Below are 27,787 nucleotides of genomic sequence, written 5' to 3'. Positions count from 1 at the left end.
ATGACAGACCAGCTAGATCTACTGTCTCTATTATAATATGACAGACCAGCTAGATCTACTGTCTCTATTATATTATGACAGACCAGCTAGATCTACTGTCTCTATTATATTATGACAGACCAGCTAGAGCTACTGTCTCTATTATATTATGCTAGATCTACTGTCACAATTATATTATTACAGACCAGCTAGATATACTGTCTCTATTATATTATGACAGACCAGCTAGATCTAATGTCTCTATTGAATCATGACAGACCAGCTAGATCTAATGTTTCTATTTTATCATGACAGACCAGCTAGATCTACTGTGTTTTTTATATTATGACAGACCAGATAGATCTACTGTGTCTATTATATTATGACAGACCAGCTAGATCTACTGTCTCTATTATAATATGACAGACCAGCTAGATTTACTGTGTCTATTATATTATGACAGACCAGCTAGAGCTACTGTCTCTATTATATTATGACAAACTAGCTAGATCTACTGTCTCTATTATAATATGACAGACCAGCTAGATCTACTGTCTCTATGATATTATGTCAGACCAGCTAGATCTACTGTCTCTATTATAATATGACAGACCAGCTAGATCTACTGTCTCTATGATACTATGACAGACCAGCTAGATCTACTGTCTCTATTATATTATGACAGACCAGCTAGTTCTACTGTCTCAATTATATTATGACAGACCAGCTAGATCTACTGTGTCTATTATATTATGACAGACTAGCTAGATCTACTGTCTCTGTTATATTATGACAGACCAGCTAGATCTACTGTCTCTATTATAATATGACAGACCAGCTAAATCTACTGTCTCTGTTATATTATGACAGACCAGCTAGATCTACTGTCTCTATTATATTATGACAGACCAGCTAGAGCTACTGTCTCTATTATATTATGCTAGATCTACTGTCTCTATTATATTATGACAGACCAGCTAGATCTACTGTCTCAATTATATTATGACAGACCAGCTAGATCTACTGTGTCTATTATATTATGACAGACCAGCCAGATCTACTGTCTCGGTTATATTATGACAGACCAGCTAGATCTACTGTCTCTATGATATTATGTCAGACCAGCTAGATCTACTGTCTCTATTATAATATGACAGACCAGCTAGATCTACTGTCTCTATGATACTATGACAGACCAGCTAGATCTACTGTCTCTATTATATTATGACAGACCAGCTAGTTCTACTGTCTCTGTTATATTATGACAGACCAGCTAGATCTACTGTCTCTATTATAATATGACAGACCAGCCAGATCTACTGTCTCGGTTATATTATGACAGACCAGCTAGATCTACTGTCTCTATGATATTATGTCAGACCAGCTAGATCTACTGTCTCTATTATAATATGACAGACCAGCTAGATCTGCTGTCTCTATGATACTATGACAGACCAGCTAGATCTACTGTCTCTATTATATTATGACAGACCAGCTAATTCTACTGTCTCAATTATATTATGACAGACCAGCTAGATCTACTGTGTCTATTATATTATGACAGACTAGCTAGATCTACTGTCTCTGTTATATTATGACAGACCAGCTAGATCTACTGTCTCTATTATAATATGACAGACCAGCTAAATCTACTGTCTCTGTTATATTATGACAGACCAGCTAGATCTACTGTCTCTATTATATTATGACAGACCAGCTAGAGCTACTGTCTCTATTATATTATGCTAGATCTACTGTCTCTATTATATTATGACAGACCAGCTAGATCTACTGTCTCAATTATATTATGACAGACCAGCTAGATCTACTGTGTCTATTATATTATGACAGACTAGCAAGATCTACTGTCTCTGTTATATTATGACAGACCAGCTAGATCTACTGTCTCTATTATAATATGACAGACCAGCCAGATCTACTGTCTCGGTTATATTATGACAGACCAGCTAGATCTACTGTCTCTATTATATTATGAAAGACCAGCTAGAGCTACTGTCTCTATTATATTATGCTAGATCTACTGTCTCTATTATATTATGACAGACCAGCTAGATCTACTGTCTCTATTATATTATGACAGACCAGCTAGATCTAATGTCTCTATTGAATCATGACAGACCAGCTAGATCTAATGTTTCTATTATATCATGACAGACCAGCTAGATCTACTGTCTCTATTATATTATGACAGACCAGGTATTTGTACTGTCTCTATTATATTTTGACAGAACAGCTCATTCTACTGTCTCTATTATATTATGACAGACCAGCTAGATCTACAGTCTCTATTATAGTATGAGAGACCAGCTAGATCTACTGTCTCTATTATATTATGACAGACCAGCTAGATCTACTGTCTCAATTATATTATGACAGACCAGCTAGATCTACTGTGTCTATTATATTATGACAGACTAGCTAGATCTACTGTCTCTGTTATATTATGACAGACCAGCTAGATCTACTGTCTCTATTATAATATGACAGACCAGCTAGATCTACTGTCTCGGTTATATTATGACAGACCAGCTAGATCTACTGTCTCTATTATATTATGACAGACCAGCTAGAGCTACTGTCTCTATTATATTATGCTAGATCTACTGTCTCTATTATATTATGACAGACCAGCTAGATCTACTGTCTCAATTATATTATGACAGACCAGCTAGTTCTACTGTCTCAATTATATTATGACAGACAGGCTAGATCTACTGTGTCTATTATATTATGACAGACTAGTTAGATCTACTGTCTCTGTTATATTATGACAGACCAGCTAGATCTACTGTCTCTATTATATTATGACAGACCAGCTAGAGCTACTGTCTCTATTATATTATGCTAGATCTACTGTCACAATTATATTATTACAGACCAGTTAGATCTACTGTCTCTATTATATTATGACAGACCAGCTAGATCTAATGTCTCTATTGAATCATGACAGACCAGCTAGATCTAATGTTTCTATTTTATCATGACAGACCAGCTAGATCTACTGTGTCTATTATATTATGACAGACCAGATAGATCTACTGTGTCTATTATATTATGACAGACCAGCTAGATCTACTGTCTCTATTATAATATGACAGACCAGCTAGATTTACTGTCTCTATTATATTATGACAGACCAGCTAGATCTACTGTCTCTATTATATTATGACAGACCAGGTAGATCTAATGTCTCTATTGAATCATGACAGACCAGCTAGATCTAATGTTTCTATTATATCATGACAGACCAGCTAGATCTACTGTCTCTATTATATTATGACAGACCAGGTATTTGTACTGTCTCTATTATATTTTGACAGAACAGCTCATTCTACTGTCTCTATTATATTATGACAGACCAGCTAGATCTACTGTCTCAATTATATTATGACAGACCAGCTAGATCTACTGTGTCTATTATAATATGACAGACCTGCTAGATCTACTGTCTCGGTTATATTATGACAGACCAGCTAGATCTACTGTCTCTATTATATTATGACAGACCAGCTAGATCAACTGTCTCAATTATATTATGACAGACCAGCTAGTTCTACTGTCTCAATTATATTATGACAGACAGGCTAGATCTACTGTGTCTATTATATTATGACAGACTAGCTAGATCTACTGTCTCTGTTATATTATGACAGACCAGCTAGATCTACTGTCTCTATTATAATATGACAGACCAGCTAGATCTACTGTCTCTGTTATATTATGACAGACCAGCTAGATCTACTGTCTATTATATTATGCTAGATCTACTGTCACAATTATATTATTACAGACCAGCTAGATCTACTGTCTCTATTATATTATGACAGACCAGCTAGATCTAATGTCTCTATTGAATCATGACAGACCAGCTAGATCTAATGTTTCTATTTTATCATGACAGACCAGCTAGATCTACTGTGTCTATTATATTATGACAGACCAGATAGATCTACTGTCTCTATTATAATATGACAGACCAGCTAAATCTACTGTCTCTGTTATATTATGACAGACCAGCTAGATCTACTGTCTCTATTATATTATGACAGACCAGCTAGAGCTACTGTCTCTATTATATTATGCTAGATCTACTGTCTCTATTATATTATGACAGACCAGCTAGATCTACTGTCTCAATTATATTATGACAGACGAGCTAGATCTACTGTGTCTATTATATTATGACAGACTAGCTAGATCTACTGTCTCTGTTATATTATGACAGACCAGCTAGATCTACTGTCTCTATTATAATATGACAGACCAGCCAGATCTACTGTCTCGGTTATATTATGACAGACCAGCTAGATCTACTGTCTCTATTATATTATGACAGACCAGCTAGAGCTACTGTCTCTATTATATTATGCTAGATCTACTGTCTCTATTATATTATGACAGACCAGCTAGATCTACTGTCTCTATTATTTTACAACAGACCAACTAGATGCACTGTCTCCATTATATTATGACAGACCAGCTAGATCTACTGTCTCTATTATAATATGACAGACCAGCTAGATCTACTGTCTCTATGATATTATGTCAGACCAGCTAGATCTACTGTCTCTATTATAATATGACAGACCAGCTAGATCTACTGTCTCTATGATATTATGACAGGCCAGCTAGATCTACTGTCTCTATTATATTATGACAGACCAGCTAGTTCTACTCTCTCAATTATTTTATGACAGACAGGCTAGATCTACTGTGTCTATTATATTATGACAGACTTGCTAGATCTACTGTCTCTGTTATATTATGACAGACCAGCTAGATCTACTGTCTCTATTATAATATGACAGACCAGCTAGATCTACTGTCTCTGTTATATTATGACAGACCAGCTAGATCTACTGTCTCTATTATATTATGACAGACCAGCTAGAGCTACTGTCTCTATTATATTATGCTAGATCTACTGTCACAATTATATTATTACAGACCAGCTAGATCTACTGTCTCTATTATATTATGACAGACCAGCTAGATCTAATGTCTCTATTGAATCATGACAGACCAGCTAGATCTAATGTTTCTATTTTATCATGACAGACCAGCTAGATCTACTGTGTCTATTATATTATGACAGACCAGATAGATCTACTGTGTCTATTATATTATGACAGACCAGCTAGATCTACTGTCTCTATTATAATATGACAGACCAGCTAGATTTACTGTCTCTATTATATTATGACAGACCAGCTAGAGCTACTGTCTCTATTATATTATGCTAGATCTACTGTCTCTATTATATTATGACAGACCAGCTAGATTTACTTTCTCTATTATATTATGACAGACCAGCTAGATCTAATGTCTCTATTGAATCATGACAGACCAGCTAGATCTAATGTTTCTATTATATCATGACAGACCAGCTAGATCTACTGTCTCTATTATATTATGACATACAAGCTAGATCTACTGTCTCTATTATAGTATGAGAGACCAGCTAGATCTACTGTCTCTATTATAATATGACAGACCAGCTAGAGCTACTGTCTCTATTATATTATGACAGACCAGCTAGATCTACTGTCTCTATTATATTGTGACAGACCAGCTAGATCTAATGTCTCTATTACATCATGACAGACCAGCTAGATCTACTTGTCTCTATTATATTATGACAGACCAGATAGTTCTACTGTCTCAATTATATTATGACAGACCAGCTAGATCTACTGTCTCTATAATAATATGACAGAACAGCTAGATCTACTGTCTCTGTTATATTATGACAGACCAGCTAGATCTACTGTCTCTGTTATATTATGACAGAATAGCTAGATCTACTGTCTCTATAATAATATGACAGAACAGCTAGATCTACTGTCTCTGTTATATTATGACAGAACAGCTAGATCTACTGTCTCTATTATATTAAGACAGACCAGCTAGAGCTACTGTCTCTATTATATTATGCTAGATCTACTGTCTCTATTATATTATGACAGACCAGCTAGATCTACTGTCTCTATTATATTATGACAGACCAGCTAGATCTACTGTCTCTGTTATATTATGACAGACCAGCTAGATCTACTGTCTCTATTATATTATGACAGACCAGCTAGTTCTACTGTCTCAATTATATTATGACAGACCAGCTAGAGCTACTGTCTCTATTATATTATGACAGACCAGCTAGATCTACTGTCTCTGACATACAAGCTAGATCTACTGTCTCTATTATAGTATGAGAGACCAGCTAGATCTACTGTCTCTATTATAATATGACAGACCAGCTAGAGCTACTGTCTCTATTATAATATGACAGAACAGCTAGATCTACTGTCTCTGTTATATTATGACAGAACAGCTAGATCTACTGTCTCTATTATATTAAGACAGACCAGCTAGAGCTACTGTCTCTATTATATTATGCTAGATCTACTGTCTCTATTATATTATGACAGACCAGCTAGATCTACTGTCTCTATTATATTATGACAGACCAGCTAGATCTACTGTCTCTGTTATATTATGACAGACCAGCTAGTTCTACTGTCTCAATTATATTATGACAGACCAGCTAGATCTACTGTCTCTATTATATTATGACAGACCAGCTAGATCTACTGTCTCTGTTATATTATGACAGACCAGATAGTTCTACTGTCTCAATTATATTATGACAGACCAGCTAGATCTACTGTCTCTATAATAATATGACAGAACAGCTAGATCTACTGTCTCTGTTATATTATGACAGACCAGCTAGATCTACTGTCTCTGTTATATTATGACAGAATAGCTAGATCTACTGTCTCTATAATAATATGACAGAACAGCTAGATCTACTGTCTCTGTTATATTATGACAGAACAGCTAGATCTACTGTCTCTATTATATTAAGACAGACCAGCTAGAGCTACTGTCTCTATTATATTATGCTAGATCTACTGTCTCTATTATATTATGACAGACCAGCTAGATCTACTGTCTCTATTATATTATGACAGACCAGCTAGATCTACTGTCTCTGTTATATTATGACAGACCAGCTAGATCTACTGTCTCTATTATATTATGACAGACCAGCTAGTTCTACTGTCTCAATTATATTATGACAGACCAGCTAGAGCTACTGTCTCTATTATATTATGACAGACCAGCTAGATCTACTGTCTCTGACATACAAGCTAGATCTACTGTCTCTATTATAGTATGAGAGACCAGCTAGATCTACTGTCTCTATTATAATATGACAGACCAGCTAGAGCTACTGTCTCTATTATATTATGACACACCAGCTAAATCTACTGTCTCTATTATATTATGAAAGACCAGCTAGATCTAAGGTCTCTATTAAATCATGACAGACCAGCTAGATCTAATGTCTCTATTATATTATGACAGACCAGCTAGATCTACTCTCTCTCTATTATATTATGACAGACCAGCTAGATCTACTGTCTCTATTATATTATGACAGACCAGGTATTTGTACTGTCTCTATTATATTTTGACAGAACAGCTCATTCTACTGTCTCTATTATATTATGACATACAAGCTAGATCTACTGTCTCTATTATAGTATGAGAGACCAGCTAGATCTACTGTCTCTGTTATAATATGACAGACCAGCTAGATCTACTGTCTCTATTACATTATGACAGACCAGCTAGATCTAATGTCTCTATTACATCATGACAGACCAGCTAGATCTAATGTCTCTATTACATCATGACAGACCAGCTAGATCTACTGTGTCTATTATATTATGACAGACCAGATAGATCTACTGTCTCTATTATATTATGACAGACCAGCTAGATCTACTGTCTCTATTATGTTATGACAGACCAGATAGATCTACTGTCTCTATTATATTACGACAGACCAGCTAGATCTAATGTTTCTATTATATCATGACAGACCAGCTAGATCTACTACTTCTATTATATTATGACAGACTAGCTAGATCTACTGTCTCTACTATATTATGACATACAAGCTAAATCTACTGTCACTGTTATATTATGACATACCAGCTAGATCTAATGTCTCTATTATATTATGACAGACCAGCTAGATCTACTGTCTCTATTATTTTACAACAGACCAGCTGATCTACTGTCTCTATTATATTATGACAGACCAGTTAGATCTACTGTCTCTATTATATTATGTCAGACCAGCTAGATGCACTGTCTCTATTATATTATGACAGACCAGCTAGATCTACTGTCTCTATTATAATATGACAGACCAGCAAGATCTACTGTCTCTATGATATTATGTCAGACCAGCTAGATCTACTGTCTCTATTATAATATGACAGACCAGCTAGATCTACTGTCTCTATGATATTATGACAGAGCAGCTAGATCTACTGTCTCTATTATATTATGACAGACCAGCTAGTTCTACTGTCTCAATTATATTATGACAGACCAGCTAGATCTACTGTGTATATTATATTATGACAGACTAGCTAGATCTACTGTCTCTGTTTTATTATGACAGACAAGCTAGATCTACTGTCTCTATTATAACATGACAGACCAGCTAGATCTACTGTCTCTGTTAGATTATGACAGACCAGCTAGATCTACTGTCTCTATTATATTATGACAGACCAGCTAGAGCTACTGTCTCTATTATATTATGCTAGATCTACTGTCTCTATTATATTATGACAGACCAGCTAGATCTACTGTCTCTATTATATTTTGACAGACCAGCTAGATCTAATGTCTCTATTGAATCATGACAGACCAGATAGATCTAATGTTTCTATTATATCATGACAGACCAGCTAGATCTACCGTGTCTATTATATTATGACAGACCAGATCAGATCTACTGTCTCTATTATATTATGACAGACCAGCTAGATCTACTCTCTCTATTATAATATGACAGACCAGCTAGATCTACTGTCTCTGTTATATTATGACAGACCAGCTAGATCTAATGTCTCTATTATATTATGACAGACCAGCTAGAGCTACTGTCTCTATTATATTATGCTAGATCTACTGTCTCTATAATATTATGACAGACCAGCTAGATCTACTGTCTCTATTATATTATGACAGACCAGCTAGATCTAATGTCTCTATTGAATCATGACAGACCAGATAGATCTAATGTTTCTATTATATCATGACAGACCAGCTAGATCTACCGTGTCTATTATATTATGACAGACCAGATCAGATCTACTGTCTCTATTATATTATGACAGACCAGCTAGATCTACTCTCTCTATTATAATATGACAGACCAGCTAGATCTACTGTCTCTGTTATATTATGACAGACCAGCTAGATCTACTGTCTCTATTATATTATGACAGACCAGCTAGATCTACTGTCTCTATTATTTTACAACAGACCAGCTGATCTACTGTCTCTATTATATTATGACAGACCAGTTAGATCTACTGTCTCTATTATATTATGTCAGACCAGCTAGATGCACTGTCTCTATTATATTATGACAGACCAGCTAGATCTACTGTCTCTATTATAATATGACAGACCAGCAAGATCTACTGTCTCTATGATATTATGTCAGACCAGCTAGATCTACTGTCTCTATTATAATATGACAGACCAGCTAGATCTACTGTCTCTATGATATTATGACAGAGCAGCTAGATCTACTGTCTCTATTATATTATGACAGACCAGCTAGTTCTACTGTCTCAATTATATTATGACAGACCAGCTAGATCTACTGTGTATATTATATTATGACAGACTAGCTAGATCTACTGTCTCTGTTTTATTATGACAGACAAGCTAGATCTACTGTCTCTATTATAACATGACAGACCAGCTAGATCTACTGTCTCTGTTATAATATGACAGACCAGCTAGATCTACTGTCTCTATTATATTATGACAGACCAGCTAGAGCTACTGTCTCTATTATATTATGCTAGATCTACTGTCTCTATATTATGACAGACCAGCTAGATCTACTGTCTCTATTATATTTTGACAGACCAGCTAGATCTAATGTCTCTATTGAATCATGACAGACCAGCTAGATCTAATGTTTCTATTATATCATGACAGACCCGCTAGATCCACTGTCTCTGTTATATTATGACAGACCAGCTAGATCTACTGTCTCTATTATATTAAGACAGACCAGCTAGAGCTACTGTCTCTATTATATTATGCTAGATCTACTGTCTCTATTATATTATGACAGACCAGCTAGATCTACTGTCTCTATTATATTATGACAGACCAGCTAGATCTACTGTCTCTGTTATATTATGACAGACCAGCTAGATCTACTGTCTCTATTATATTATGACAGACCAGCTAGTTCTACTGTCTCAATTATATTATGACAGACCAGCTAGAGCTACTGTCTCTATTATATTATGACAGACCAGCTAGATCTACTGTCTCTGACATACAAGCTAGATCTACTGTCTCTATTATAGTATGAGAGACCAGCTAGATCTACTGTCTCTATTATAATATGACAGACCAGCTAGAGCTACTGTCTCTATTATATTATGACACACCAGCTAAATCTACTGTCTCTATTATATTATGAAAGACCAGCTAGATCTAAGGTCTCTATTAAATCATGACAGACCAGCTAGATCTAATGTCTCTATTATATTATGACAGACCAGCTAGATCTACTCTCTCTCTATTATATTATGACAGACCAGCTAGATCTACTGTCTCTATTATATTATGACAGACCAGGTATTTGTATTGTCTCTATTATATTTTGACAGAACAGCTCATTCTACTGTCTCTATTATATTATGACATACAAGCTAGATCTACTGTCTCTATTATAGTATGAGAGACCAGCTAGATCTACTGTCTCTGTTATAATATGACAGACCAGCTAGATCTACTGTCTCTATTACATTATGACAGACCAGCTAGATCTAATGTCTCTATTACATCATGACAGACCAGCTAGATCTAATGTCTCTATTATATCATGACAGACCAGCTAGATCTACTGTGTCTATTATATTATGACAGACCAGATAGATCTACTGTCTCTATTATATTATGACAGACCAGCTAGATCTACTGTCTCTATTATGTTATGACAGACCAGATAGATCTACTGTCTCTATTATATTACGACAGACCAGCTAGATCTAATGTTTCTATTATATCATGACAGACCAGCTAGATCTACTACTTCTATTATATTATGACAGACTAGCTAGATCTACTGTCTCTACTATATTATGACATACAAGCTAAATCTACTGTCACTGTTATATTATGACATACCAGCTAGATCTAATGTCTCTATTATATTATGACAGACCAGCTAGATCTACTGTCTCTATTATTTTACAACAGACCAGCTGATCTACTGTCTCTATTATATTATGACAGACCAGTTAGATCTACTGTCTCTATTATATTATGTCAGACCAGCTAGATGCACTGTCTCTATTATATTATGACAGACCAGCTAGATCTACTGTCTCTATTATAATATGACAGACCAGCAAGATCTACTGTCTCTATGATATTATGTCAGACCAGCTAGATCTACTGTCTCTATTATAATATGACAGACCAGCTAGATCTACTGTCTCTATGATATTATGACAGAGCAGCTAGATCTACTGTCTCTATTATATTATGACAGACCAGCTAGTTCTACTGTCTCAATTATATTATGACAGACCAGCTAGATCTACTGTGTATATTATATTATGACAGACTAGCTAGATCTACTGTCTCTGTTTTATTATGACAGACAAGCTAGATCTACTGTCTCTATTATAACATGACAGACCAGCTAGATCTACTGTCTCTGTTATATTATGACAGACCAGCTAGATCTACTGTCTCTATTATATTATGACAGACCAGCTAGAGCTACTGTCTCTATTATATTATGCTAGATCTACTGTCTCTATTATATTATGACAGACCAGCTAGATCTACTGTCTCTATTATATTTTGACAGACCAGCTAGATCTAATGTCTCTATTGAATCATGACAGACCAGATAGATCTAATGTTTCTATTATATCATGACAGACCAGCTAGATCTACCGTGTCTATTATATTATGACAGACCAGATCAGATCTACTGTCTCTATTATATTATGACAGACCAGCTAGATCTACTCTCTCTATTATAATATGACAGACCAGCTAGATCTACTGTCTCTGTTATATTATGACAGACCAGCTAGATCTAATGTCTCTATTATATTATGACAGACCAGCTAGAGCTACTGTCTCTATTATATTATGCTAGATCTACTGTCTCTATAATATTATGACAGACCAGCTAGATCTACTGTCTCTATTATATTATGACAGACCAGCTAGATCTAATGTCTCTATTGAATCATGACAGACCAGATAGATCTAATGTTTCTATTATATCATGACAGACCAGCTAGATCTACCGTGTCTATTATATTATGACAGACCAGATCAGATCTACTGTCTCTATTATATTATGACAGACCAGCTAGATCTACTCTCTCTATTATAATATGACAGACCAGCTAGATCTACTGTCTCTGTTATATTATGACAGACCAGCTAGATCTACTGTCTCTATTATATTATGACAGACCAGCTAGATCTACTGTCTCTATTATTTTACAACAGACCAGCTGATCTACTGTCTCTATTATATTATGACAGACCAGTTAGATCTACTGTCTCTATTATATTATGTCAGACCAGCTAGATGCACTGTCTCTATTATATTATGACAGACCAGCTAGATCTACTGTCTCTATTATAATATGACAGACCAGCAAGATCTACTGTCTCTATGATATTATGTCAGACCAGCTAGATCTACTGTCTCTATTATAATATGACAGACCAGCTAGATCTACTGTCTCTATGATATTATGACAGAGCAGCTAGATCTACTGTCTCTATTATATTATGACAGACCAGCTAGTTCTACTGTCTCAATTATATTATGACAGACCAGCTAGATCTACTGTCTCTATGATATTATGACAGAGCAGCTAGATCTACTGTCTCTATTATATTATGACAGAGCAGCTAGATCTACTGTCTCTATTATATTATGACAGACCAGCTAGATCTACTGTCTCTGTTATATTATGACAGACCAGCTAGATCTACTGTCTCTATTATATTATGACAGACCAGCTAGAGCTACTGTCTCTATTATATTATGCTAGATCTACTGTCTCTATTATATTATGACAGACCAGCTAGATCTACTGTCTCTATTATATTTTGACAGACCAGCTAGATCTAATGTCTCTATTGAATCATGACAGACCAGCTAGATCTAATGTTTCTATTATATCATGACAGACCCGCTAGATCCACTGTCTCTGTTATATTATGACAGACCAGCTAGATCTACTGTCTCTATTATATTATGACAGACCAGCTAGAGCTACTGTCTCTATTATATTATGCTAGATCTACTGTCTCTATAATATTATGACAGACCAGCTAGATCTACTGTCTCTATTATATTATGACAGACCAGCTAGATCTAATGTCTCTATTGAATCATGTCAGACCAGATAGATCTAATGTTTCTATTATATCATGACAGACCAGCTAGATCTACCGTGTCTATTATATTATGACAGACCAGATCAGATCTACTGTCTCTATTATATTATGACAGACCAGCTAGATCTACTCTCTCTATTATAATATGACAGCCCAGCTAGATCTACTGTCTCTGTTATATTATGACAGACCAGCTAGATCTAATGTCTCTATTATATTATGACAGACCAGCTAGAGCTACTGTCTCTATTATATTATGCTAGATCTACTGTCTCTATAATATTATGACAGACCAGCTAGATCTACTGTCTCTATTATATTATGACAGACCAGCTAGATCTAATGTCTCTATTGAATCATGACAGACCAGATAGATCTAATGTTTCTATTATATCATGACAGACCAGCTAGATCTACCGTGTCTATTATATTATGACAGACCAGATCAGATCTACTGTCTCTATTATATTATGACAGACCAGCTAGATCTACTCTCTCTATTATAATATGACAGACCAGCTAGATCTACTGTCTCTATTATATTATGACAGACCAGCTAGATCTACTCTCTCTATTATATTATGACAGACCAGCTAGATCTACTGTCTCTATTATAATATGACAGACCAGCTAGATCTACTGTCTCTGTTAAATTATGACAGACCAGCTAGATCTACTGTCTCTATTATATTATGACAGACCAGCTAGAGCTACTGTCTCTATTATATTATGCTAGATCTACTGTCTCTATTATATTATGACAGACCAGCTAGATCTACTGTCTCTATTATATTATGACAGACCAGCTAGATCTAATGTCTCTATTGAATCATGACAGACCAGATAGATCTAATGTTTCTATTATATCATGACAGACCAGCTAGATCTATCGTGTCTATTATTTATGACAGACCAGATAGATCTACTGTCTCTATTATATTATGACAGACCAGCTAGATCTACTCTCTCTATTATATTATGACAGACCAGCTAGATCTACTGTCTCTATTATATTATGACAGACTAGCTAGATCTACTGTCTCTGTTATATTATGACAGACCAGCTAGATCAACTGTCTCTATTATAATATGACATACCAGCTAGATCTACTGTCTCTGTTATATTATGACAGACCAGCTATATCTACTGTCTCTATTATATTATGACAGACCAGCTAGAGCTACTGTCTCTATTATATTATGCTAGATCTACTGTCTCTATTATATTATGACAGACCAGCTAGATCTACTGTCTCTATTATATTATGACAGACCAGCTAGATCTACTGTCTCTATTATATTATGACAGACCAGCTGAGCTACTGTCTCTATTATATTATGACAGACCAGCTAGATCTACTGTCTCTATTATATTATGACAGACCAGCTAGATGTACTGTCTCTATTATATTATGACAGACCAGCTAGATCTACTGTCTCAATTATTTTACAACAGACCAGCTGATCTTCTGTCTCTATTATATTATGACAGACCAGCTAGATCTACTGTCTCTATTATATTATGTCAGACCAGCTAGATGCACTGTCTCTATTATATTATGACAGACCAGCTAGATCTACTGTCTCTATTATAATATGACAGACCAGCTAGATCTACTGTCTCTATGATATTATGTCAGACCAGCTAGATCTACTGTCTCTATTATAATATGACAGACCAGCTAGATCTACTGTCTCTATGATACTATGACAGACCAGCTAGATCTACTGTCTCTATTATATTATGACAGACCAGCTAGTTCTACTGTCTCAATTATATTATGACAGACCAGCTAGATCTACTGTGTCTATTATATTATGACAGACCAGCTAGTTCTACTGTCTCTATTATATTATGACAGACCAGCTGAGCTACTGTCTCTATTATATTATGACAGACCAGCTAGATCTACTGTCTCTATTATATTATGTCAGACCAGCTAGATGCACTGTCTCTATTATATTATGACAGACCAGCTAGATCTACTGTCTCTATTATAATATGACAGACCAGCTAGATCTACTGTCTCTATGATATTATGTCAGACCAGCTAGATCTACTGTCTCTATTATATTATGACAGACCAGCTAGATCTACTCTCTCTATTATAATATGACAGACCAGCTAGATCTACTGTCTCTGTTATATTATGACAGACCAGCTAGATCTACTGTCTCTATTATATTATGACAGACCAGCTAGATCTAATGTCTCTATTGAATCATGACAGACCAGATAGATCTAATGTTTCTATTATATCATGACAGACCAGCTAGATCTACCGTGTCTATTATATTATGACAGACCAGATAGATCTACTGTCTCTATTATATTATGACAGACCAGCTAGATCTACTCTCTCTATTATAATATGACAGAACAGCTAGATCTACTGTCTCTGTAATATTATGACAGACCAGCTAGATCTACTGTCTCTATTATATTATGACAGACCAGCTAGAGCTACTGTCTCTATTATATTATGACAGACCAGCTAGATCTACTGTCTCTATTATATTATGACAGACTAGCTAGATGCACTGTCTCTATTATATTATGACAGACCAGCTAGATCTACTGTCTCTATTATAATATGACAGACCAGCTAGATCTACTGTCTCTATGATATTATGTCAGACCAGCTAGATCTACTGCCTCTATTATAATATGACAGACCAGCTAGATCTACTGTCTTTATGATATTATGACAGACCAGCTAGATCTACTGTCTCAATTATATTATGACAGACCAGCTAGATCTTCTGTGTCTATTATATTATGACAGACTAGCTAGATCTACTGTCTCTGTTATATTATGACAGACCAGCTAGATCTACTGTCTCTATTATAATATGACAGACCAGCTAGATCTACTGTCTCTGTTATATTATGACAGACCAGCTAGATCTACTGTCTCTATTATATTATGACAGACCAGCTAGAGCTACTGTCTCTATTATATTATGCTAGATCTACTGTCTCTATTATATTATGACAGACCAGCTAGATCTACTGTCTCTATTATATTATGACAGACCAGCTAGATCTAATGTCTCTATTGAATCATGACAGACCAGATAGATCTAATGTTTCTATTATATCATGACAGACCAGCTAGATCTACCGTGTCTATTATATTATGACAGACCAGATAGATCTACTGTCTCTATTATATTATGACAGACCAGTTAGATCTACTGTCTCTATTATATTATGTCAGACCAGCTAGATGCACTGTCTCTATTATATTATGACAGACCAGCTAGATCTACTGTCTCTATTATAATATGACAGACCAGCAAGATCTACTGTCTCTATGATATTATGTCAGACCAGCTAGATCTACTGTCTCTATTATAATATGACAGACCAGCTAGATCTACTGTCTCTATGATATTATGACAGAGCAGCTAGATCTACTGTCTCTATTATATTATGACAGACCAGCTAGTTCTACTGTCTCAATTATATTATGACAGACCAGCTAGATCTACTGTGTATATTATATTATGACAGACTAGCTAGATCTACTGTCTCTGTTTTATTATGACAGACAAGCTAGATCTACTGTCTCTATTATAACATGACAGACCAGCTAGATCTACTGTCTCTGTTATATTATGACAGACCAGCTAGATCTACTGTCTCTATTATATTATGACAGACCAGCTAGAGCTACTGTCTCTATTATAATATGACAGACCAGCAAGATCTACTGTCTCTATGATATTATGTCAGACCAGCTAGATCTACTGTCTCTATTATAATATGACAGACCAGCTAGATCTACTGTCTCTATGATATTATGACAGAGCAGCTAGATCTACTGTCTCTATTATATTATGACAGACCAGCTAGTTCTACTGTCTCAATTATATTATGACAGACCAGCTAGATCTACTGTGTATATTATATTATGACAGACTAGCTAGATCTACTGTCTCTGTTTTATTATGACAGACAAGCTAGATCTACTGTCTCTATTATAACATGACAGACCAGCTAGATCTACTGTCTCTATTATATTATGCTAGATCTACTGTCTCTATTATATTATGACAGACCAGCTAGATCTACTGTCTCTATTATATTTTGACAGACCAGCTAGATCTAATGTCTCTATTGAATCATGACAGACCAGCTAGATCTAATGTTTCTATTATATCATGACAGACCCGCTAGATCTACTGTCTCTGTTATATTATGACAGACCAGCTAGATCTACTGTCTCTATTATATTATGACAGACCAGCTAGAGCTACTGTCTCTATTATATTATGCTAGATCTACTGTCTCTATAATATTATGACAGACCAGCTAGATCTACTGTCTCTATTATATTATGACAGACCAGCTAGATCTAATGTCTCTATTGAATCATGACAGACCAGATAGATCTAATGTTTCTATTATATCATGACAGACCAGCTAGATCTACCGTGTCTATTATATTATGACAGACCAGATCAGATCTACTGTCTCTATTATATTATGACAGACCAGCTAGATCTACTCTCTCTATTATAATATGACAGACCAGCTAGATCTACTGTCTCTGTTATATTATGACAGACCAGCTAGATCTAATGTCTCTATTATATTATGACAGACCAGCTAGAGCTACTGTCTCTATTATATTATGCTAGATCTACTGTCTCTATAATATTATGACAGACCAGCTAGATCTACTGTCTCTATTATATTATGACAGACCAGCTAGATCTAATGTCTCTATTGAATCATGACAGACCAGATAGATCTAACGTTTCTATTATATCATGACAGACCAGCTAGATCTACCGTGTCTATTATATTATGACAGACCAGATCAGATCTACTGTCTCTATTATATTATGACAGACCAGCTAGATCTACTCTCTCTATTATAATATGACAGACCAGCTAGATCTACTGTCTCTGTTATATTATGACAGACCAGCTAGATCTACTGTCTCTATTATATTATGACAGACCAGCTAGATCTACTGTCTCTATTATTTTACAACAGACCAGCTGATCTACTGTCTCTATTATATTATGACAGACCAGTTAGATCTACTGTCTCTATTATATTATGTCAGACCAGCTAGATGCACTGTCTCTATTATATTATGACAGACCAGCTAGATCTACTGTCTCTATTATAATATGACAGACCAGCAAGATCTACTGTCTCTATGATATTATGTCAGACCAGCTAGATCTACTGTCTCTATTATAATATGACAGACCAGCTAGATCTACTGTCTCTATGATATTATGACAGAGCAGCTAGATCTACTGTCTCTATTATATTATGACAGACCAGCTAGTTCTACTGTCTCAATTATATTATGACAGACCAGCTAGATCTACTGTGTATATTATATTATGACAGACTAGCTAGATCTACTGTCTCTGTTTTATTATGACAGACAAGCTAGATCTACTGTCTCTATTATAACATGACAGACCAGCTAGATCTACTGTCTCTGTTATATTATGACAGACCAGCTAGATCTACTGTCTCTATTATATTATGACAGACCAGCTAGAGCTACTGTCTCTATTATATTATGCTAGATCTACTGTCTCTATTATATTATGACAGACCAGCTAGATCTACTGTCTCTATTATATTTTGACAGACCAGCTAGATCTAATGTCTCTATTGAATCATGACAGACCAGCTAGATCTAATGTTTCTATTATATCATGACAGACCCGCTAGATCTACTGTCTCTGTTATATTATGACAGACCAGCTAGATCTACTGTCTCTATTATATTATGACAGACCAGCTAGAGCTACTGTCTCTATTATATTATGCTAGATCTACTGTCTCTATAATATTATGACAGACCAGCTAGATCTACTGTCTCTATTATATTATGACAGAACAGCTAGATCTAATGTCTCTATTGAATCATGACAGACCAGATAGATCTAATGTTTCTATTATATCATGACAGACCAGCTAGATCTACCGTGTCTATTATATTATGACAGACCAGATCAGATCTACTGTCTCTATTATATTATGACAGACCAGCTAGATCTACTCTCTCTATTATAATATGACAGACCAGCTAGATCTACTGTCTCTGTTATATTATGACAGACCAGCTAGATCTAATGTCTCTATTATATTATGACAGACCAGCTAGAGCTACTGTCTCTATTATATTATGCTAGATCTACTGTCTCTATAATATTATGACAGACCAGCTAGATCTACTGTCTCTATTATATTATGACAGACCAGCTAGATCTAATGTTTCTATTATATCATGACAGACCAGCTAGATCTACCGTGTCTATTATATTATGACAGACCAGATCAGATCTACTGTCTCTATTATATTATGACAGACCAGCTAGATCTACTCTCTCTATTATAATATGACAGACCAGCTAGATCTACTGTCTCTGTTATATTATGACAGACCAGCTAGATCTACTGTCTCTATTATAATATGACAGACCAGCTAGATCTACTGTCTCTGTTAAATTATGACAGACCAGCTAGATCTACTGTCTCTATTATATTATGACAGACCAGCTAGAGCTACTGTCTCTATTATATTATGCTAGATCTACTGTCTCTATTATATTATGACAGACCAGCTAGATCTACTGTCTCTATTATATTATGCCAGACCAGCTAGATCTAATGTCTCTATTGAATCATGACAGACCAGATAGATCTAATGTTTCTATTATATCATGACAGACCAGCTAGATCTATCGTGTCTATTATTTATGACAGACCAGATAGATCTGCTGTCTCTATTATATTATGACAGACCAGCTAGATCTACTCTCTCTATTATATTATGACAGACCAGCTAGATCTACTGTCTCTATTATATTATGACAGACTAGCTAGATCTACTGTCTCTGTTATATTATGACAGACCAGCTAGATCAACTGTCTCTATTATAATATGACATACCAGCTAGATCTACTGTCTCTGTTATATTATGACAGACCAGCTATATCTACTGTCTCTATTATATTATGACAGACCAGCTAGAGCTACTGTCTCTATTATATTATGCTAGATCTACTGTCTCTATTATATTATGACAGACCAGCTAGATCTACTGTCTCTATTATATTATGACAGACCAGCTAGATCTACTGTCTCTATTATATTATGACAGACCAGCTAGAGCTACTGTCTCTATTATATTATGCTAGATCTACTGTCTCTATAATATTATGACAGACCAGCTAGATCTACTGTCTCTATTATATTATGACAGAACAGCTAGATCTAATGTCTCTATTGAATCATGACAGACCAGATAGATCTAATGTTTCTATTATATCATGACAGACCAGCTAGATCTACCGTGTCTATTATATTATGACAGACCAGATCAGATCTACTGTCTCTATTATATTATGACAGACCAGCTAGATCTACTCTCTCTATTATAATATGACAGACCAGCTAGATCTACTGTCTCTGTTATATTATGACAGACCAGCTAGATCTAATGTCTCTATTATATTATCACAGACCAGCTAGAGCTACTGTCTCTATTATATTATGCTAGATCTACTGTCTCATAATATTATAGACAGACCAGCTAGATCTACTGTCTCTATTATATTATGACAGACCAGCTAGATCTAATGTTTCTATTATATCATGACAGACCAGCTAGATCTACCGTGTCTATTATATTATGACAGACCAGATCAGATCTACTGTCTCTATTATATTATGACAGACCAGCTAGATCTACTCTCTCTATTATAATATGACAGACCAGCTAGATCTACTGTCTCTGTTATATTATGACAGACCAGCTAGATCTACTGTCTCTATTATAATATGACAGACCAGCTAGATCTACTGTCTCTGTTAAATTATGACAGACCAGCTAGATCTACTGTCTCTATTATATTATGACAGACCAGCTAGAGCTACTGTCTCTATTATATTATGCTAGATCTACTGTCTCTATTATATTATGACAGACCAGCTAGATCTACTGTCTCTATTATATTATGACAGACCAGCTAGATCTAATGTCTCTATTGAATCATGACAGACCAGATAGATCTAATGTTTCTATTATATCATGACAGACCAGCTAGATCTATCGTGTCTATTATTTATGACAGACCAGATAGATCTACTGTCTCTATTATATTATGACAGACCAGCTAGATCTACTCTCTCTATTATATTATGACAGACCAGCTAGATCTACTGTCTCTATTATATTATGACAGACTAGCTAGATCTACTGTCTCTGTTATATTATGACAGACCAGCTAGATCAACTGTCTCTATTATAATATGACATACCAGCTAGATCTACTGTCTCTGTTATATTATGACAGACCAGCTATATCTACTGTCTCTATTATATTATGACAGACCAGCTAGAGCTACTGTCTCTATTATATTATGACAGACCAGCTAGATCTACTGTCTCTATTATATTATGACAGACCAGCTAGATCTACTGTCTCTATTATATTATGACAGACCAGCTGAGCTACTGTCTCTATTATATTATGACAGACCAGCTAGATCTACTGTCTCTATTATATTATGACAGACCAGCTAGATGTACTGTCTCTATTATATTATGACAGACCAGCTAGATCTACTGTCTCAATTATTTTACAACAGACCAGCTGATCTTCTGTCTCTATTATATGATGACAGACCAGCTAGATCTACTGTCTCTATTATATTATGTCAGACCAGCTAGATGCACTGTCTCTATTATATTATGACAGACCAGCTAGATCTACTGTCTCTATTATAATATGACAGACCAGCTAGATCTACTGTCTCTATGATATTATGTCAGACCAGCTAGATCTACTGTCTCTATTATAATATGACAGACCAGCTAGATCTACTGTCTCTATGATACTATGACAGACCAGCTAGATCTACTGTCTCTATTATATTATGACAGACCAGCTAGTTCTACTGTCTCAATTATATTATGACAGACCAGCTAGATCTACTGTGTCTATTAAATTATGACAGACCAGCTAGATCTACTGTCTCTATTATATTATGACAGACCAGCTAGTTCTACTGTCTCTATTATATTATGACAGACCAGCTGAGCTACTGTCTCTATTATATTATGACAGACCAGCTAGATCTACTGTCTCTATTATATTATGACAGACCAGCTAGATGTACTGTCTCTATTATATTATGACAGACCAGCTAGATCTACTGTCTCTATTATTTTACAACAGACCAGCTGATCTACTGTCTCTATTATATTATGACAGACCAGCTAGATCTACTGTCTCTATTATATTATGTCAGACCAGCTAGATGCACTGTCTCTATTATATTATGACAGACCAGCTAGATCTACTGTCTCTATTATAATATGACAGACCAGCTAGATCTACTGTCTCTATGATATTATGTCAGACCAGCTAGATCTACTGTCTCTATTATATTATGACAGACCAGCTAGATCTACTCTCTCTATTATAATATGACAGACCAGCTAGATCTACTGTCTCTGTTATATTATGACAGACCAGCTAGATCTACTGTCTCTATTATATTATGACAGACCAGCTAGATCTAATGTCTCTATTGAATCATGACAGACCAGATAGATCTAATGTTTCTATTATATCATGACAGACCAGCTAGATCTACCGTGTCTATTATATTATGACAGACCAGATAGATCTACTGTCTCTATTATATTATGACAGACCAGCTAGATCTACTCTCTCTATTATAATATGACAGAACAGCTAGATCTACTGTCTCTGTTATATTATGACAAACCAGCTAGATCTACTGTCTATATTATGACAGACCAGCTAGAGCTACTGTCTCTATTATATTATGTTAGATCTACTGTCTCTATTATATTATGACAGACCAGCTAGATCTACTGTCTCTATTATATTATGACAGACCAGCTAGATCTACTGTCTCTATTATAATATGACAGACCAGCTAGATCTACTGTCTCTGTTAAATTATGACAGACCAGCTAGATCTACTGTCTCTATTATATTATGACAGACCAGCTAGAGCTACTGTCTCTATTATATTATGCTAGATCTACTGTCTCTATTATATTATGACAGACCAGCTAGATCTACTGTCTCTATTATAATATGACAGACCAGCTAGATCTACTGTCTCTGTTAAATTATCATGACAGACCAGATAGATCTAATGTTTCAGACCAGCTAGATCTACTGTCTCTATCTACTGTCTCTATTATGACAGACCAGCTAGATCTACTGTCTCTATTATATTATGACAGACTAGCTAGATCTACTGTCTCTGTTATATTATGACAGACCAGCTAGATCAACTGTCTCTATTATAATATGACATACCAGCTAGATCTACTGTCTCTGTTATATTATGACAGACCAGCTATATCTACTGTCTCTATTATATTATGACAGGCCAGCTAGAGCTACTGTCTCTATTATATTATGCTAGATCTACTGTCTCTATTATATTATGACAGACCAGCTAGATCTACTGTCTCTATTATATTATGACAGACCAGCTAGATCTACTGTCTCTATTATATTATGACAGACCAGCTGAGCTACTGTCTCTATTATATTATGACAGACCAGCTAGATCTACTGTCTCTATTATATTATGACAGACCAGCTAGATGTACTGTCTCTATTATATTATGACAGACCAGCTAGATCTACTGTCTCTATTATATTATGTCAGACCAGCTAGATGCACTGTCTCTATTATATTATGACAGACCAGCTAGATCTACTGTCTCTATTATAATATGACAGACCAGCTAGATCTGCTGTCTCTATGATATTATGTCAGACCAGCTAGATATACTGTCTCTATTATAATATGACAGACCAGCTAGATCTACTGTCTCTATGATACTATGACAGACCAGCTAGATCTACTGTCTCTATTATATTATGACAGACCAGCTAGTTCTACTGTCTCAATTATATTATGACAGACCAGCTAGATCTACTGTGTCTATTATATTATGACAGACCAGCTAGATCTACTGTCTCTATTATATTATGACAGACCAGCTAGTTCTACTGTCTCTATTATATTATGACAGACCAGCTGAGCTACTGTCTCTATTATATTATGACAGACTAGCTAGATGTACTGTCTCTATTATATTATGACAGACCAGCTAGATCTACTGTCTCTATTATTTTACAACAGACCAGCTGATCTACTGTCTCTATTATATTATGACAGACCAGCTAGATCTACTGTCTCTATTATATTATGTCAGACCAGCTAGATTTTTATTTTTATTTTTTTTATTTCACCTTTATTTAACCAGGTAGGCTAGTTGAGAACAAGTTCTCATTTGCAACTGCGACCTGGCCAAGATAAGGCATAGCAGTGTGAACAGACAACACAGAGTTACACATGGAGTAAACAATTAACAAGTCAATAACACAGTAGAAAAAAGGGGAGTCTATATATACATTGTGTGCAAAAGGCATGAGAAGGTAGGCAAATAATTACAATTATGCAGATTAACACTGGAGTGATAAATGATCAGATGGTTATGTAAAGGTAGAGATAGAGATATTGGTGTGCAAAAGAGCAGAAAAATAAATAAATAAAAACAGTATGGGGGTGAGGTAGGTGAAAATGGGTGGGCTATTTACCAATAGACTATGTACAGCTGCAGCGATCGGTTAGCTGCTCAGATAGCAGATGTTTGAAGTTGGTGAGGGAGATAAAAGTCTCCAACTTCAGCGATTTTTGCAATTCGTTCCAATCACAGGCAGCAGAGAACTGGAACGAAAGGCGGCCAAATGAGGTGTTGGCTTTAGGGATGATCAGTGAGATACACCTGCTGGAGCGCGTGCTTGGAGGTTAGATAGCACAGTGTCCAAGGACGGGCCGGAAGTATATAGAATGGTGTCGTCTGCGTAGAGGTGGATCAGGGAATCGCCCGCAGCATGAGAAACATCATTGATATATACAGAGAAAAGAGTCGGCCCGAGAATTGAACCCTGTGGCACCCCCATAGAGACTGCCAGAGGACCGGACAGCATGCCCTCCGATTTGACACACTGAACTCTGTCTGCAAAGTAATTGGTGAACCAGGCAAGGCAGTCATCCGAAAAACCGAGGCTACTGAGTCTGCCGATAAGAATACGGTGATTGACAGAGTCGAAAGCCTTGGCAAGGTCTATGAAGACGGCTGCACAGTACTGTCTTTTATCGATGGCGGTTATGATATCGTTTAGTACCTTGAGCGTGGCTGAGGTACACCCGTGACCGGCTCGGAAACCAGATTGCACAGCGGAGAAGGTACGGTGGGATTCAAGATGGTCAGTGATCTGTTTGTTGACTTGGCTTTCGAAGACCTTAGATAGGCAGGGCAGGATGGATATTGGTCTGTAACAGTTTGGGTCCAGGGTGTCGCCCCCTTTGAAGAGGGGGATGACTGCGGCAGCTTTCCAATCCTTGGGGATCTCAGACGATATGAAAGAGAGGTTGAACAGGCTGGTAATAGGGGTTGCGACAATGGCGGCGGATAGTTTCAGGAATAGAGGGTCCAGATTGTCAAGCCCAGCTGATTTGTACGGGTCCAGGTTTTGCAGCTCTTTCAGAACATCTGCTATCTGGATTTGGGTAAAGGAGAACCTGGAGAGGCTTGGGCGAGTAGCTGCGGGGGGGGGGGGGGGGGGGCGGTGGGACGAGGTTGGAGTAGCCAGGCGGAAGGCATGGCCAGCCGTTGAGAAATGCTTGTTGAAGTTTTCGATAATCATGGATTTATCGGTGGTGACCGTGTTACCTAGCCTCAGTGCAGTGGGCAGCTGGGAGGAGGTGCTCTTGTTCTCCATGGACTTCACAGTGTCCCAGAACTTTTTGGAGTTGGAGCTACAGGATGCAAACTTCTGCCTGAAGAAGTTGGCTTTAGCTTTCCTGACTGACTGTGTGTATTGGTTCCTGACTTCCCTGAACAGTTGCATATCGCGGGGACTGTTCGATGTTAGTGCAGTCCGCCACAGGATGTTTTTGTGCTGGTCGAGGGCAGTCAGGTCTGGAGTGAACCAGGGGCTATATCTGTTCTTAGTTCTGCATTTTTTGAACGGAGCATGCTTATCTAAAATGGTGAGGAAGTTACTTTTAAAGAAAGACCAGGCATCCTCAACTGACGGGATGAGGTCAATGTCCTTCCAGGATACCCGGGCCAGGTCGATTAGAAAGGCCTGCTCACAGAAGTGTTTTAGGGAGCGTTTGACAGTGATGAGGGGTGGTCGTTTGACTGCGGCTCCATAGCGGATACAGGCAATGAGGCAGTGATCGCTGAGATCCTGGTTGAAGACAGCGGAGGTGTATTTGGAGGGCCAGTTGGTCAGGATGACGTCAATGAGGGTGCCCTTGTTTACAGAGTTAGGGTTGTACCTGGTGGGTTCCTTGATGATTTGAGTGAGATTGAGGGCATCTAGCTTAGATTGTAGGACTGCCGGGGTGTTAAGCATATCCCAGTTTAGGTCACCTAACAGAACAAACTCTGAAGCTAGATGGGGGGCGATCAGTTCACAAATGGTGTCCAGGGCACAGCTGGGAGCTGAGGGGGGTCGGTAGCAGGCGGCAACAGTGAGAGACTTATTTCTGGAGAGAGTAATTTTCAAAATTAGTAGTTCGAACTGTTTGGGTATGGACCTGGAAAGTATGACATTACTTTGCAGGCTATCTCTGCAGTAGACTGCAACTCCTCCTCCTTTGGCAGTTCTATCTTGACGGAAGATGTAATAGTTGGGTATGCACTGTTATATTATGACAGACCAGCTAGATCTAATGTCTCTATTGAATCATGACAGACCAGATAGATCTAATGTTTCTATTATATCATGACAGACCAGCTAGATCTACCGTGTCTATTATATTATGACAGACCAGATAGATCTACTGTCTCTATTATATTATGACAGACCAGCTAGATCTACTCTCTCTATTATAATATGACAGAACAGCTAGATCTACTGTCTCTGTTATATTATGACAGACCAGCTAGATCTACTGTCTCTATTATATTATGACAGACCAGCTAGAGCTACTGTCTCTATTATATTATGACAGACCAGCTAGATCTACTGTCTCTATTATATTATGACAGACTAGCTAGATGCACTGTCTCTATTATATTATGACAGACCAGCTAGATCTACTGTCTCTATTATAATATGACAGACCAGCTAGATCTACTGTCTCTATGATATTATGTCAGACCAGCTAGATCTACTGTCTCTATTATAATATGACAGACCAGCTAGATCTACTGTCTCTA

Source organism: Oncorhynchus clarkii, chromosome 4, assembly GCF_045791955.1.
Source record: "Oncorhynchus clarkii lewisi isolate Uvic-CL-2024 chromosome 4, UVic_Ocla_1.0, whole genome shotgun sequence".
NCBI classification, from domain to species: Eukaryota; Metazoa; Chordata; class Actinopteri; order Salmoniformes; family Salmonidae; genus Oncorhynchus; species Oncorhynchus clarkii.
The sequence above is the reverse complement of the archived record's forward strand: the minus strand, read 5'-3'. Positions refer to the sequence as shown.